Source organism: Hyperolius riggenbachi, chromosome 4, assembly GCF_040937935.1.
Source record: "Hyperolius riggenbachi isolate aHypRig1 chromosome 4, aHypRig1.pri, whole genome shotgun sequence".
Lineage (NCBI taxonomy): Eukaryota > Metazoa > Chordata > Amphibia > Anura > Hyperoliidae > Hyperolius > Hyperolius riggenbachi.
The window spans coordinates 241,253,370-241,266,204 of record NC_090649.1 but is presented as its reverse complement, the minus strand read 5'-3'; the positions used below and the strand labels follow the sequence as shown (position 1 = coordinate 241,266,204).

Sequence of the window (12,835 nt, the reverse complement as noted above, 5' to 3'; positions counted from 1 at the left end):
TTATCTGCCTATTTGTCCTGGTTATCACAAAATTTGAATTATGACCCTAGTATGGTGACAATATATTATTTGGAAATAAAGGTATATTTTTTCTGTGTTGAGTTTTTTGTTTTACTGATTTCACACGCACGCTCGCAGAACACACGTGCACAGCGGCAGCAGCGCTGCTTAACTTAACTTATAAAAACGTCCTGGAGCCATTAAGAGGCTCCAACAGGATATTTTAATACGCCTGCTTGTCCTTAAGTGGTAAAGACATCATTGGTGTCTGTGTCAGCACTAAGAGTATTTAAATTTTTTCCCGTGCACGTAACAGGGTAATGAAGTATTTTTTGTTTTTAAAAGAAGGTCATTTTTTTTACTCCCACCACCCAATATAACAATACAGGTGCAAGTTCAGTATCTATGAACAACCAAAAGACCACAAACTATATATATTTTTTGATTGTTCCACTTTAAGCTGTATTCATTAGCATAATTCTTTATGTACTGGAAGAATTTCTAGCACTAGGTACTGGAAGAATTTCAGCAAAACATCTTATATTGTGCCTGATGCACAAAAGGCCTGTAAATTTGCTGTGTGCAGACAGCACACAATTCTACCAGTACCAATGCCAGTAGAGCTCGAACCATTAACACAACGTGCATTACCAGGTACCACACGCATTGCTGTGGTAATGCCCATTACGCCACATGTTACCGTAGCAACGTGCACATTATCCCAGTAATGTGTGTAATGCTAATGGTGTAACAGGTGGTGCTCCCCTGGCATAAATATGGGTACAATTGCTGTGTGCTGCCTTCGCACAGCAAATGTATGAACCTTTTTGTGCATCAGACCCTTTGTTACTTAGCTTAGAAGTGCATGAGATTCTTTGAGCATGCTTATGACCACTGCTGAGGGCAATGCCCAGGAAAGGCATCAGAGATAGTGTAGGAAGGGAGGAACAATCTAGGTCACTCTGAGCAGGTCTGCAAGATTCACAAATACACAGGCATTAGTTACATGTACTTTCATGTACATGATAGAAGCCTCCTGGGTAGCCCATGGGATTTGCTCTAGCATCCCAAAGGTAAGCTGTGTATTACAGTAAATATGCAGAGACTCACCATGGTGTCTGATATTCTACTTCCACATTGGAAACAAGCATTGCCACTGGCCGCTGCAGAATCCAACATATTCAAATTACAATTAAAGCCTCATTACAATTAAAGTGAAGCGAGCACCATTTTTAGCACCCAGGATATCTCAATTGCATATTAAAATGCATGCTAACAATAGGTCTTCCATTTTTACATATAAAGTTTAGCACAGGCTTTATTAGCCTACTTCAGCAAGCCTGCCCATCCGTCCCGTCCACAGAGATTTCAGGCAGCTAAGGACTTTTTTTTTTTTTTTTTGCACTCATTAGCAAGAAGTAAACAATACATTTTCATCAACAGAGGGGGATGGGTAATTAGGACAACTTCTTCAAAGAGCTCTTTTAGAGGGAATGCGTGAAGATAGCATCTGTGACTTCTGTAAGTAAGGAAGGCGAAAAGCGGAGGGGGAGGGGAAACATGGCAGCTTCTATAACTATTACAAGCCAGGAGAAATTCCAGGGAAAGAAATTGTGCTTAGTTCCTTTTAAATGGGTAGCTTGTTTTTGTGTTTCCATGGCTTACTGTGTGTTTGCAAGTACATGTAGCTAATACCGGTTTAATACTGATAATTTGAGCTTTGGGAATTTGCTGAGATGCTAGGAGAGACACAAATCTATCTATTGGTATATGCCAACAGCTATTGATAATAGATTGTTATATAAAACATTTTCAATTATGTGTTTTACCAAAAGGCATATTTAACTTAAAAAATTTACAGTTTGTGAGGCATTTAGTAGCACAAATATTATGTAATAGTGACCTTAGCCCATTTAAAAACAGGCTAGGTCTGTCACCGCGCGCTTGCGGACCCCCATGTCCGCTGTGCGCGCACGTCCGCCCTTTCCTCCCCTTCAGTGTCTCTGCCTCCCTCCCTGTACATGCGCAGTACAACAAAACACACACACAGGGACATGGGATGCAGAGACACTTTGGCTTTATTATAGAGGATTAGAAAATAGTGGCACTGTATGGAACCCTCTCATTATCTCTCTTGTATGCAGAGGCAGAGCAGCATCTGTGAACTTACCACTTAAAGAGAACCCGAGGCGGGGTTCTCACAACGTAATCCACATACAGAGGCTGGCTTTGCCTTGAGAGCCCAGCCTCTGTTGCTACTCAGATCCCCCCTTAATCCCCCCTGCACTGCGCAATACCCCATAAATGACAGCCGCGCTGCCGACACGCAGCGTGTCAGCAGCAACTGTGTTTACCTTTCTAATGTCAGTCTCGGCGCTCCCCCGCCTCCTGCATCGCTCCGGTCCCGCCCGTGTCCCTTCCCTCCCCGCTGATTGGAGGGAAGGGACGCGGGTGGGGACGGAGCTCAGCAGGAGGCGGGGGGAGCGCCGAGACTGACGTAAGAAAGGTAAACACAGCCGCACAGAGCGGCTGTAATTTATGGGGTCTGGCTGAGCGCAGGGGGGATTTAGGGGGGGATCTGATTAGCAACAGAGGTTGGGCTCTATAGGCAGAGCCAGCCTCTGTATGGGGATTACGTTGTGAGAACCTCGCCTCGGGTTCTCTTTAATGCAGAATGCGGAAAACAGCTGACTTTACCGAGCACTTTGGAAAATGTCAATTCATAAGGGCTCGTTCACACTAGAGGTGCTTTTGGACTTTCAGGGCTGGTGCACACCAAAACCCGCTAGCAGATCCGCAAAATGCTAGCAGATTTTTAAACGCTTTTTTTTATTTTTATGAGGCGTTTTGCTAGCGTTTTGCGGATTGCTGCTGCGGTTTTCAGTATAGTAGATTTCATATATTGTTACAGTAAAGCTGTTACTGAACAGCTTCTGTAACAAAAACGCCTGCAAAACCGCTCTGAACAGGCGTTTTTCAGAGCGGTTTGCGTTTTTCCTATACTTAACATTGAGGCAGAAACGCATCCGAAATCCAAAAAACGCCTCACCCAGGCATTTTTCGTTTCTGCAAAACGCCTGCCGCTCTGGTGTGCACCACCCCATTGAGATACATTGACCAAGCAGATCCGCAGCCGCAAGCGGATCTGAAAACGCCCAAAAAGCCGCTCGGTGTGCACCAGCCCTAAGCGCTGACAATTTTTCAAAAGCACCCTAAAAGCGGCTACACCATGCTTTCGTATGGTGTAGTTCAGATTGGGGCGTTCCGTGCGCTGTCAATTGGCATAAGCGCTGCATGGACCATTTTCAGGGCGATTTGCCTTGAATGGAAGGTATAAGAAAAACGCAAAACGCTCACAAAATCGCTTTGTGCAGCGATTGCATTTGCGTCTTTAAGAATAAACACATTGTATTTGTTCTTTTCCGGATCAAAGCGTTCACTCCCTGACTCGTGGCAGGTTTTTGAGGCAGTGAACAAAATGTATCAGCACACCGGTTTTCCATGAGTTCACGCTCTTTTATTGAGCCATGCGTTACCAAAAAGGTATAAAGCCGACAATTGTTTCGGGGGTCGCACAGGGTCCCCCTTCCTCAAGGCGTATAGTTACAAATGCATGCAATTCAAACCACCTATATGAACTAACATAATCCCCAATGACCACACCCCAAATGATGCAAAACAGTGATGTCATCTCCGTTGTTCACAATATAAACATGCCACATTAACAGTTATAACCTGTAATCAGAACCATTAGTTAAATGATATTGTATGTCAGTGCGCACAGCGCTACTGTACTTTGTGATTCATACCTCTCGAGGGATTCTCCAGTCACACCCTGGTTTTTGAGGCAGACTCATGGCAGTTCTTTGAGGCATTTTTTTTCCTTTCCCGGCACTTGGGTGGGCGATGCGTTTTTGTTAAAAGCACTTTTACAGACTTTTATTCATTCACTCCCTGACTCGGAGCACAATGGGAATGAGGCTTTTCAAGGCTGTTACCGCATGGAAAGCTGAAATTACTGAGCAGCAGTGGCGTACCTAGGGCATTTGGCACCCGGTGCTGGGTATTAAAAGACACACCCCCCCCCTAAAAAAAATGTGTGTGACCACAACCTGCGGCGTGCTTCGTGGCAAAAATTGGCGTGGTCATGACCGGATGAGGGCGGAGCTAACTAAAATTTAAAGTATTAGCTAGTATAGTTGCCCCAGTATAGCTAGTAGTTTCCCCCAGAATAGCTGCCCCCAGTGAAGCTAGTATAGTTGCCCCCAATGAAGTTAGTATAGTTGCCCCCAGTATAGCTGGTATAGTTGCCCCCAGTATAGCTGGTATAGTTGCCCCCAGTATAGTTGCCCCCAGTATAGCTAGTATAGCTGCCCCCAGTATAGCGAATATAGCTGCCCCCAGTATAGCTGGTATAGCTGCCCCCAGTATAGCTGGTATAGTTGCCCCCAGTATAGCTGGTATAGTTGCCCCCAGTATAGCTAGTAGAGCTGCCCCCAGTATAGCTAGTAGAGCTGCCCCCAGTATAGCTAGTAGAGCTGCCCCCAGTATAGCTAGTAGAGCTGCCCCCAGTATAGCTAGTAGAGCTGCCCCCAGTATAGCTGCCCCCCAGTATAGCTAGTTTAGTTGCCCCCAGTATAGCTGGTATAGTTGCCCCCATTATAGCTAGTAGAGCTGCCCCCAGTATAGCTAGTAGAGCTGCCCCCAGTATAGCTGCCCCCCAGTATAGCTAGTTTAGTTGCCCCCAGTATAGCTGCCCCCAGTATAGCTAGTTTAGTTGCCCCCGGTATAGCTAGTATAGCTGCCCCCAGAATAGCTAGTATAGTTGCCCCCAGTATAGCTGGTATAGTTGCCCCCAGTATAGCTAGTATAGATGCCCCCAGTATAGCTAGTATAGTTGCCCCCTGGAGGGGGGAAGCAGCGCTAGAAGGAGGGGCAGTGGGGGCAGCGGTGGGGTGGGGGGAAATATCCCCCCCTCCCTCACCTGGGACCCCTCCTTCTGCCTCTCTCCCCCTCCATTCAGCGGTGGCAAGTGCGGGCTCGGCGGCGGGGACGGGGAGACATGCGCAGAATTACTCACCACTTCCACGTTCCAAGCGCCGGCAGCGTCATGTCGTCACAGATCTCCGCCTTGGAACGCGGAAGTGGTGAGTAATTCTCCACATGTCTCCCCGCCGCCGAGCCCGCACTTGCCACCGCTGAATGTAGGGGGAGAGAGGCAGAAGGAGGGGTCCCAGGTGAGGGCTGGGGATATTTCCCCCCTCCCCACCGCTGCCCCCACTGCCCCTCCTTTTAGTGCTGCTTCCCCCTCCTGCTCTGTGCTGTGGGGTGTCGTGGCGACTCCCCCCTGGGTGTCTGTCACCCAGTGCGCCCCGCCCTCCTGCGCACTACAGTAGGAACGCCACTGCTGAGCAGTGAGGTAAATTACCGACTTGTACGGTAAGTACCTCAACACGTCGGTAAATGTCAATTCATAAAGACTAGAACATGCGGTAAAGCCCAGAAAAATTACCGGCAGCTCTGGTCTGTCGGAAACAGTGCAGAGACTGTGCGGAGTCATGGCTCACAGGAGCAGAGAGAGATTACCTATGACTGATAGGCCCAGAGAGCCAATAGAAACAGCCTCTGTCTCCTGTCAGTTCCACTGACCAGATGTAATTCCTTCTCGGGAGGGTTAAGCTTTTCAAGCCCCCCCCCCCCAGGCAGTAGAGAGGAGAGAAAATGGAACAAAAGAGGTTTCCTCTGTAGCCCTTCAGATGTTAAGATGCAGAGGAGCTAGTGGGGAAATCACCTGAGCATGGCATGTTTAATGTTTCTTGCAGTCCATGTAAGCTGTGGCAATAAAATAAAATGTTAAGAAAGACTAATGGACAGATTCACAAGGAGCAGAGGCAATAGAACAAACATGTACATTCCAAAGGGATGTCTGGGATGCCTCTTACTATTATAATGCCCTCACTGCATGGAACAGCTTGTAACACAGAGACAACTCCACACTGCTCTGCAGCTAATAGTTTGTCAATTGAAGCTGGTAAATTACAGAATTTCTACCGCACCTGTGAAAGTTTTTATGAATTAAACAAAATTTTAAAGTACCGAATGTGGTATTTTACCAACCCCAGATTTTTTTTATTGCACATCCCTTTATGAATCAAGGCCTATGTGGCAGTAAAGGAAAAGCATCATGTTTTGTATATAGCCATCTTGCATACTTGCCATCCACTAGCAAATCTAACCTTCCTCTGATTCTGAAACCATGAGATGACAGTTAAGCTGGAAAGCTGTCCTACGAGTATTTGTTTGTCTCAGTACTTAAGCGGATCCAAGATGAAAAACTAACTATAACAAGTAACTTGTCTATATATCTTATCTAAAGTTTAGATAGTTTACACAGCAAATCTAGCTGCAAACAACTTCAACAGTATATGACTATTTCTTCCTGTGATACAATGAGAGCAGCCATGTTCTGCTTGTGATTATTACACACAGGAAAGCTGCTCTGCATCTCCACCCCTCAGCCTGTGAAAACTCAACTCCATTCCCTCTCCCTCTGAAATCTCTGGCTAGTAACACCTCCTCTTCCTGCCCAGACTGAGCTCCCATAAGCCCTTGCTACATGGATCTCAGAGTGCCTAGGTGCTGGAAGAGCTGTGGGCGAGGCTTGTTTAGTTTATAGGGAATCAGGGTATTAAAAAAAAAAAGCATTTGGCTTGAGGAATGCCCTATAAACTATATGAAAGGAACACAATTATGCAATGAGTAAACGTTTATCTCGGATCCACTTTAAGTAGGCAATGCCTTATTAAGTAGGCATGGGTAGCAGACTTTTTGTGGAAAAAAGGGTGAGCCAGTGCACTTTAAAACTTTTCCACTTCACTGTTATGTTGGACTAAGCAACATAAGCAGGCATGTTGCCAGGCAAATCCAGCTTGTTACAACAAGTGTAATAAAGGGTGATCAGTGGCTGGTAATTGATGCAATGCTTTTACTATCTCTAGCTTTAGCTTGCCTACAGAATTGCAAATATACTATCTCTACTCACAGTGAAAACTTCAGTTAGCACCAATATTGGTTTGTGACAGGTTTACTATTAATGTACCCATAATTCTCACATGCTCAGTACAGAGCACTGTGAATGATGGCATGGAGCTGTCTACAGCTGAGCCAAATCAAACGCAGGAGGCCTTTAGATGTACTACGCTGTTGTAAGAGCCATGTAGTAAGTGAAAAACTATTACCCTTCAAGTAAGATGGCTGCGTGGGAGCTGTGGAAGACATTAGAACTTACCAACATTCTTTCGACAGTCTCTCAGGGAGAGTTGTTTTCTGTCAGAATGTCAGCTGTATTTAGTGATTAACTGGACTGCTCTAAGGCTCTGACAAGAAGCTAGATATACACAGTAGGTGGCTTTTGAAATCAATTATAGTTTGGCACATGATTTTTATTTATTTGAGCATTATTTGGCGTAAAATATTCACTATACATACTATTAAAACAAACTAATTTTTACACTAATGTGCCTTTATATTACATTTTAACTTATCTATGTATTTTGCCTGCACTGTCCAGAACTATGCACATCTGGTGTTCTGACTTTCCATTACCTCAAGCAGTTGCATGACTGCTTCAGGTATGCAAGTCAAACTACTATAGCCACAAGCTTAGCACAACAGCCAATCGTGCATTATTTAGTGACCTTAGCCCGGTTAAAAACGGGCTAGGTCTGTCACTGCGCATGTGCGCACCTGCTAGCCGTGCGCGCACGTACTGGCCCGCCCACGCCTGCCGCTTCTGGCCCCGTCCTCCCCTGCAAGCCTTCAGTGTCTCTGCGCCCCTGCACATGCGCAGTGCAAAAAAAGCACTGACACTAGGACAAAGCAGGACGCAGGGACACTTGCAAATTATATATAGAAATGTGGTTCATGCATAGTAATGCAGTTGGTCCATTGATTCTATTAATGTCAGTGTACTTGCCTCTGTGGCTTTGGGTGCAATTCTGTCAGTGCATCACCTTTTTCGCATTGCAAGAAAACTTCACCTGACCCGAACCTAAGACCTATGTAAAACCCATTCCATTCATCTCAATATGTCCTACAGATACCCGTCTCTCTCCAGTATTTTCTAACCCTAACCTTTAACCCATCCTTAATACTATCTTAATCCTTTAACTTCCTGCTATAGCACTGATACAATTTGGGCTTGCAGTAGCAAGAAATTCTATTTTTTGAAAGACGTCCAAAATATTGTGCCAAAATGTCCTGCTCAAACCTCTGGTACAGATTTACTTTGAAAAGAGAGTTAAATAAGTGCAGAACATAAAACCACTAGCCACAGTAAGTCTGCTTGCATCAATAGTCAACTAATTTGCATCCTACAGTATACATTGCATCTTACTAGTTTCTGCTGCACAGACTTAGGCTCCCTGCACACTGCAAATCCGTTTTGCAATTCCGATTCCGATTTTAAAATCCGATTTTCCCTGAATACATTCAACAGAAAAACGGATCAAAAAATGCAGCATGCAGTAAAGATTAAAAATCGGAATCTGATGTAAAAACCGATTAAAAAGCGGAATCGGAATCGCATGCAGTGTGCAGGGAGCCTTACAGAACTGTGGGCTGCAGTGTTCACAAAGCGAACACTTTCATTCCAGCACAGGAGACTTGGGCGCAGCAGTGAGTAACTTAAGCACCATCAGAAGACGGAGCTGAAGTTACTTATAAAACACTATAATTCGGCCTCCAGCAATCGCTGGAAGCTCGATAATTTCATTCCCTACCATCCATGGCGACCTGGAGGGGGAATAGTATTTCATACGGCCAGGACTTGTGCATCAGCAGGATCAGCCAAATACTGGCTGTATCCTGTGCCCAAGTCTCCTGCGCCGATTCCTCTCGTACGCTTAACAAAGAGCAATGTCTATGCCCCGCCTCTTGCAGTCTGGTCATTTCGCAAACCACATTTTTTTTTGTGTCACAAAAAATAAATAAAAAGAACTTAAAAAAAGAAAAGAAAATGAAAAATACCTGTAACAGTCTGGCATTTTGCTAAGATATCAGATTTTATACTTAGTTTCTGCCTGAAATTGGGCTTTAAATGCGGATGATATGTTCTCTCAGTGCAAATAGGATTGCAAGTTCCTAATTATAACTGCCAAGCTTTTGCTACAAATGTAATAGTTACATGCCTCTGTAGATATGCACGCAATTTCCTGAGACATTAAAATCCTCCTGAAGCTGCTCTAAATCTATTATCCTATTTACACCTCTACATGTGTTCACAATTCTCCTGCAGGCCGCTCATGTCTTCCCCTTGTGTCAGTGACCTGAAATTCAGTGACTAACCTTGCCTGTCAGAGCAGTTTATTTTATACTCCAGTGACATCAAAATGATTAATAACAGTCATGCTATGTAGTGAACAAAACATGCATTGGAAAACAAAGGATGCTCTGGTTTCTTGCCATAACTGTATTTTAGAAAATAAATGAAAGGTGCCAAAAGTGAGCTACTAATGAATAGACCTAATTCTTTAATATATTGTATGCCACAAAGGAACATTAAGATGAATATCAACTTGCAGAATGCAACCTGCAAGGTTTCAATTCATCCAACAAATCATGCTGGTTGCCTACAAGGTTACAAAGGACGGCTTTTTACATAGGTTTATATAGTACATCTTGCAGTTTAAGATGACTGCATTGGGCAGCTCATATTTTGCTAAATATGTGTAGAGTGCACACTTTTAATTGAGAAACAATGAATGCAGATGCCTTGAATATCTAAGGTTGGGTAGCAGTAGACAGTTTATGTGATTCAGGCTGGATTCATTAAAAACATAATGGTCTGCTATAATGTGGCAAACATTTAAATAAACCTGTTAGAAAAAAAACAGCCCCTGGGGAGTACTTACCGTCGGGGATCCTAAAGAGGCTTCCCCCCTTCCTCCTCAGTAGAGCAGACATGATTGGGCACCACTATTTCTCCTGGAGCTCCAGCAGAGAGTCACTACTGTGCATGTGCGCAGCGGCTCCTGCAAATGCGATGGTATGAGACTGCTCGGGGGGAGCTAGAGCTGGATGCCTGATGACAGGGGAAGCCTCATTAGGATCCAGAGGCTTCCCCCTCCCAAGGTAAGTACCCCCAGCAGGTTTTTCTCTTACAGGTTTACAACACTCACCTGGGTTATATCGCTATACAGATTGCTAGAAGATTGCCAGTTGTGAGATTAGACTGCAGTGAGAAATGTCCCTACATTGAGAAAATCCCTTAAAGCAATCCTGCAGTGAAAACAAGTTCAAGATAATTGTAGTAGCAATGGCATGTTGAACTTTCTTGGTGCCTCCTATTCTTATTTTCACTTTCAGGGTTTAATTTGCTCTCAGATGTTGGTACAGCAGTCATGTCAGTATGACATAAGATATTGGTCAATCTTCTCCCTCCAAAATGTAATTGGCTTTCAGGTTTCCAGTGCTTGGGTTATTAGGGATTGTTTGCTCTTCCGGATAAAAGTGTTTTGTTTCTACTTTTTTTTTTAGGAGAGCCAGGGCTACATTTGACTGCTTCATTATCATAAATAAAAATAAGCTTAAATAGTGATAAATAACAAATTAACATAGGCAAATTCTAGGTAGACTTAGTACTACAGTATATGCATCCATGTTTAACACATCAAGTCACATGTCAGTGGTACGCTTCATAGCCCCATGCCCTGTCTGTTTGTATGGGGAAGCAGAGTGAATGACACTGGATACCAGAACCTTCTGTGCTGTCATATGATGCCCAGCCAAGCCCCCTGTCATGTTCTCAGTTTACTTCATCCACTACTGCTGAAAGTTCCCGACGCACAGGGGGGGCAAATATTCCATCATTCATAAGTCCTCTGCAAACAGTTCTTGTTACCATTGCAATTACACATCTGAATGATTGCAGTAAGTGAGGAATAAAGCAACAGATGAGATGAATATGCCAGAGAATAGTCAGTTAACTAATTCAAACAAGCGAAGCAGAGTGCATGTGTATGCAAAATATGATGCAGGTAGAATTGTATTATTTGTGAATATAGCTTTACCTTTGCACCTATATGTATATCTACTTGTATGTACTGACCAGACAGTGCTTGAAACAATGTACATTTATATGAATGGTCAGTCTTATTCTTTTAAGACTCATCAGACAAAAATGAGCAATAGCAGACACGACCACATACAGTATTTTGTCATACTTTTGGGCTAAAGCCATTACTGTATTTAGCCATTTTTGGTCATATCTGTGATATGCTGAAATATTGCTTTAGATCATGTTTACAAAATCAAAATATTCCACAGCGTTATTGAACTTTATATTAATTTGATTTACTTCAATTTTCAAATCTTTACTTACAGAGAATTTTCTTGAGAAACAGCAAAGAAATCGGTAATGAAGAGAAGTTACTAACACAGTAAACTGAGGGAGATTCTTCAGCTCCAGGCTCTGGATAACTCACGTAGAAAGTAAAGTGTCATGTGTATGCGATTACTTAGGAGATATATAGGTCAGGCTGACAATTAAATGTGCAGCGCAGGTCAATTTCACGCTGAACTGGCTTAAATTTGAGGATGGTGAAAACCGCTCTTTGATGGACAGGATTAATTTATTTTCTAAATACATTTAAAGTGTTAAATAACCTTGATTTTTTTAATATATTCTTAAGCAGATTAACTTCTTTTTTTAGCAGATATAAAAAAGTGAAAGTGTACAGTAATAAATGACCTTTTGTCTAAGTCTCCAAGTAATTAGTGAAGTAGACAGTCTAACTATATTATGTATGATGTAAAGTGTTTCTGCTAATAAAGTATAAATATTTAAATGGTCAGGTTTGGGGTGGAAACAAGTGAATGAAATCATGTATTCAAATTTCCCAGGGGTCCTATTGGAGAGACCTATGACTGGAATGCCTGCCATTAAACTACTTACACCTCTGCATTATGTTTCCTCCTTCACCTACTGCCAGGAAACTCTCCATTCTGCTGCAAAATTCAAAGTGTATGAAAAGAGACATTAGACAGGGACTGTAAAAAAAAAAAAAAAACATTTTAAAGGACAAAACATGTGCATGGAGCAATATGCTGCCTGCCAATTGAGGCTGCCTGAATCCCAGAGTGATCTAAGAGGTGGCATAGTGGTTAATACCTACAGCACTACAGTTGTAGGCTCAAACCTTGGCCAGCAAGAACACTATCCCCATGACATGAATATGTTGTCCCTGTGTTGTGTAGGTTTCCTCCAGGCACTCCGATTGTCTTTCATACACTCAAAACAAACCGGTTCGTTGATTGGTTGTCCCAAGTTCACTGCAGGCTAATACACTGCGATTATGATGGAAATTAGATTGTGAGCTTCTTGAGGGACAGTTAGACATGACCACAAACTCTTTAAAGCGCTAAGGAAATCTCCACAGATTTAGGTTTTTGCACAATTGTTTTGTTTTTTTTTTGCGATTTGGGCATATATTTCACTGTCCATTTTCACAATTTTTGAGCAATAGAGATTGGCTGTTTTTTTTTTTTAACATCGCAAACATTCTAAAAGCCATACACTTATAATTACACTTTCAGCATTTGACAATCAGCGCTAAACAGCCTCTAATCACCCTACTGTGGATGGGCCCTTATAAAAAAAACAAAAACAAATATAAAACTTACGCTGGGAAACTACATGATTACTTTGTTACGTATGTGTTGTAATGTCTTAAAAATAAACTATGGCAAAAAGGAGACGGTTGTAAGTCTGTTTTGTTGTATTATTACACTCAAGCAAATTAGGATTAAAGGGGGATAGGTACACTTTTAAAATTGC

The 12,835-nt window shown here is 43.0% G+C and overlaps 1 protein-coding gene across 2 annotated transcripts in view; it reads left to right on the top strand.

Moving 5' to 3' along the window:
- Positions 1-12,753, top strand: part of IMPG1 (interphotoreceptor matrix proteoglycan 1) — a 538,528-nt gene extending 525,775 nt beyond the window's left edge. For both annotated transcript variants that reach the window (XM_068281513.1, XM_068281514.1), the window contains one exon: positions 11,383-12,753. The gene's annotated coding sequence lies outside the window, so the exon portion shown is untranslated. The remainder of the gene's footprint in view (positions 1-11,382) is intronic.
- The last annotated feature ends 82 nt before the right edge of the window (positions 12,754-12,835 follow it).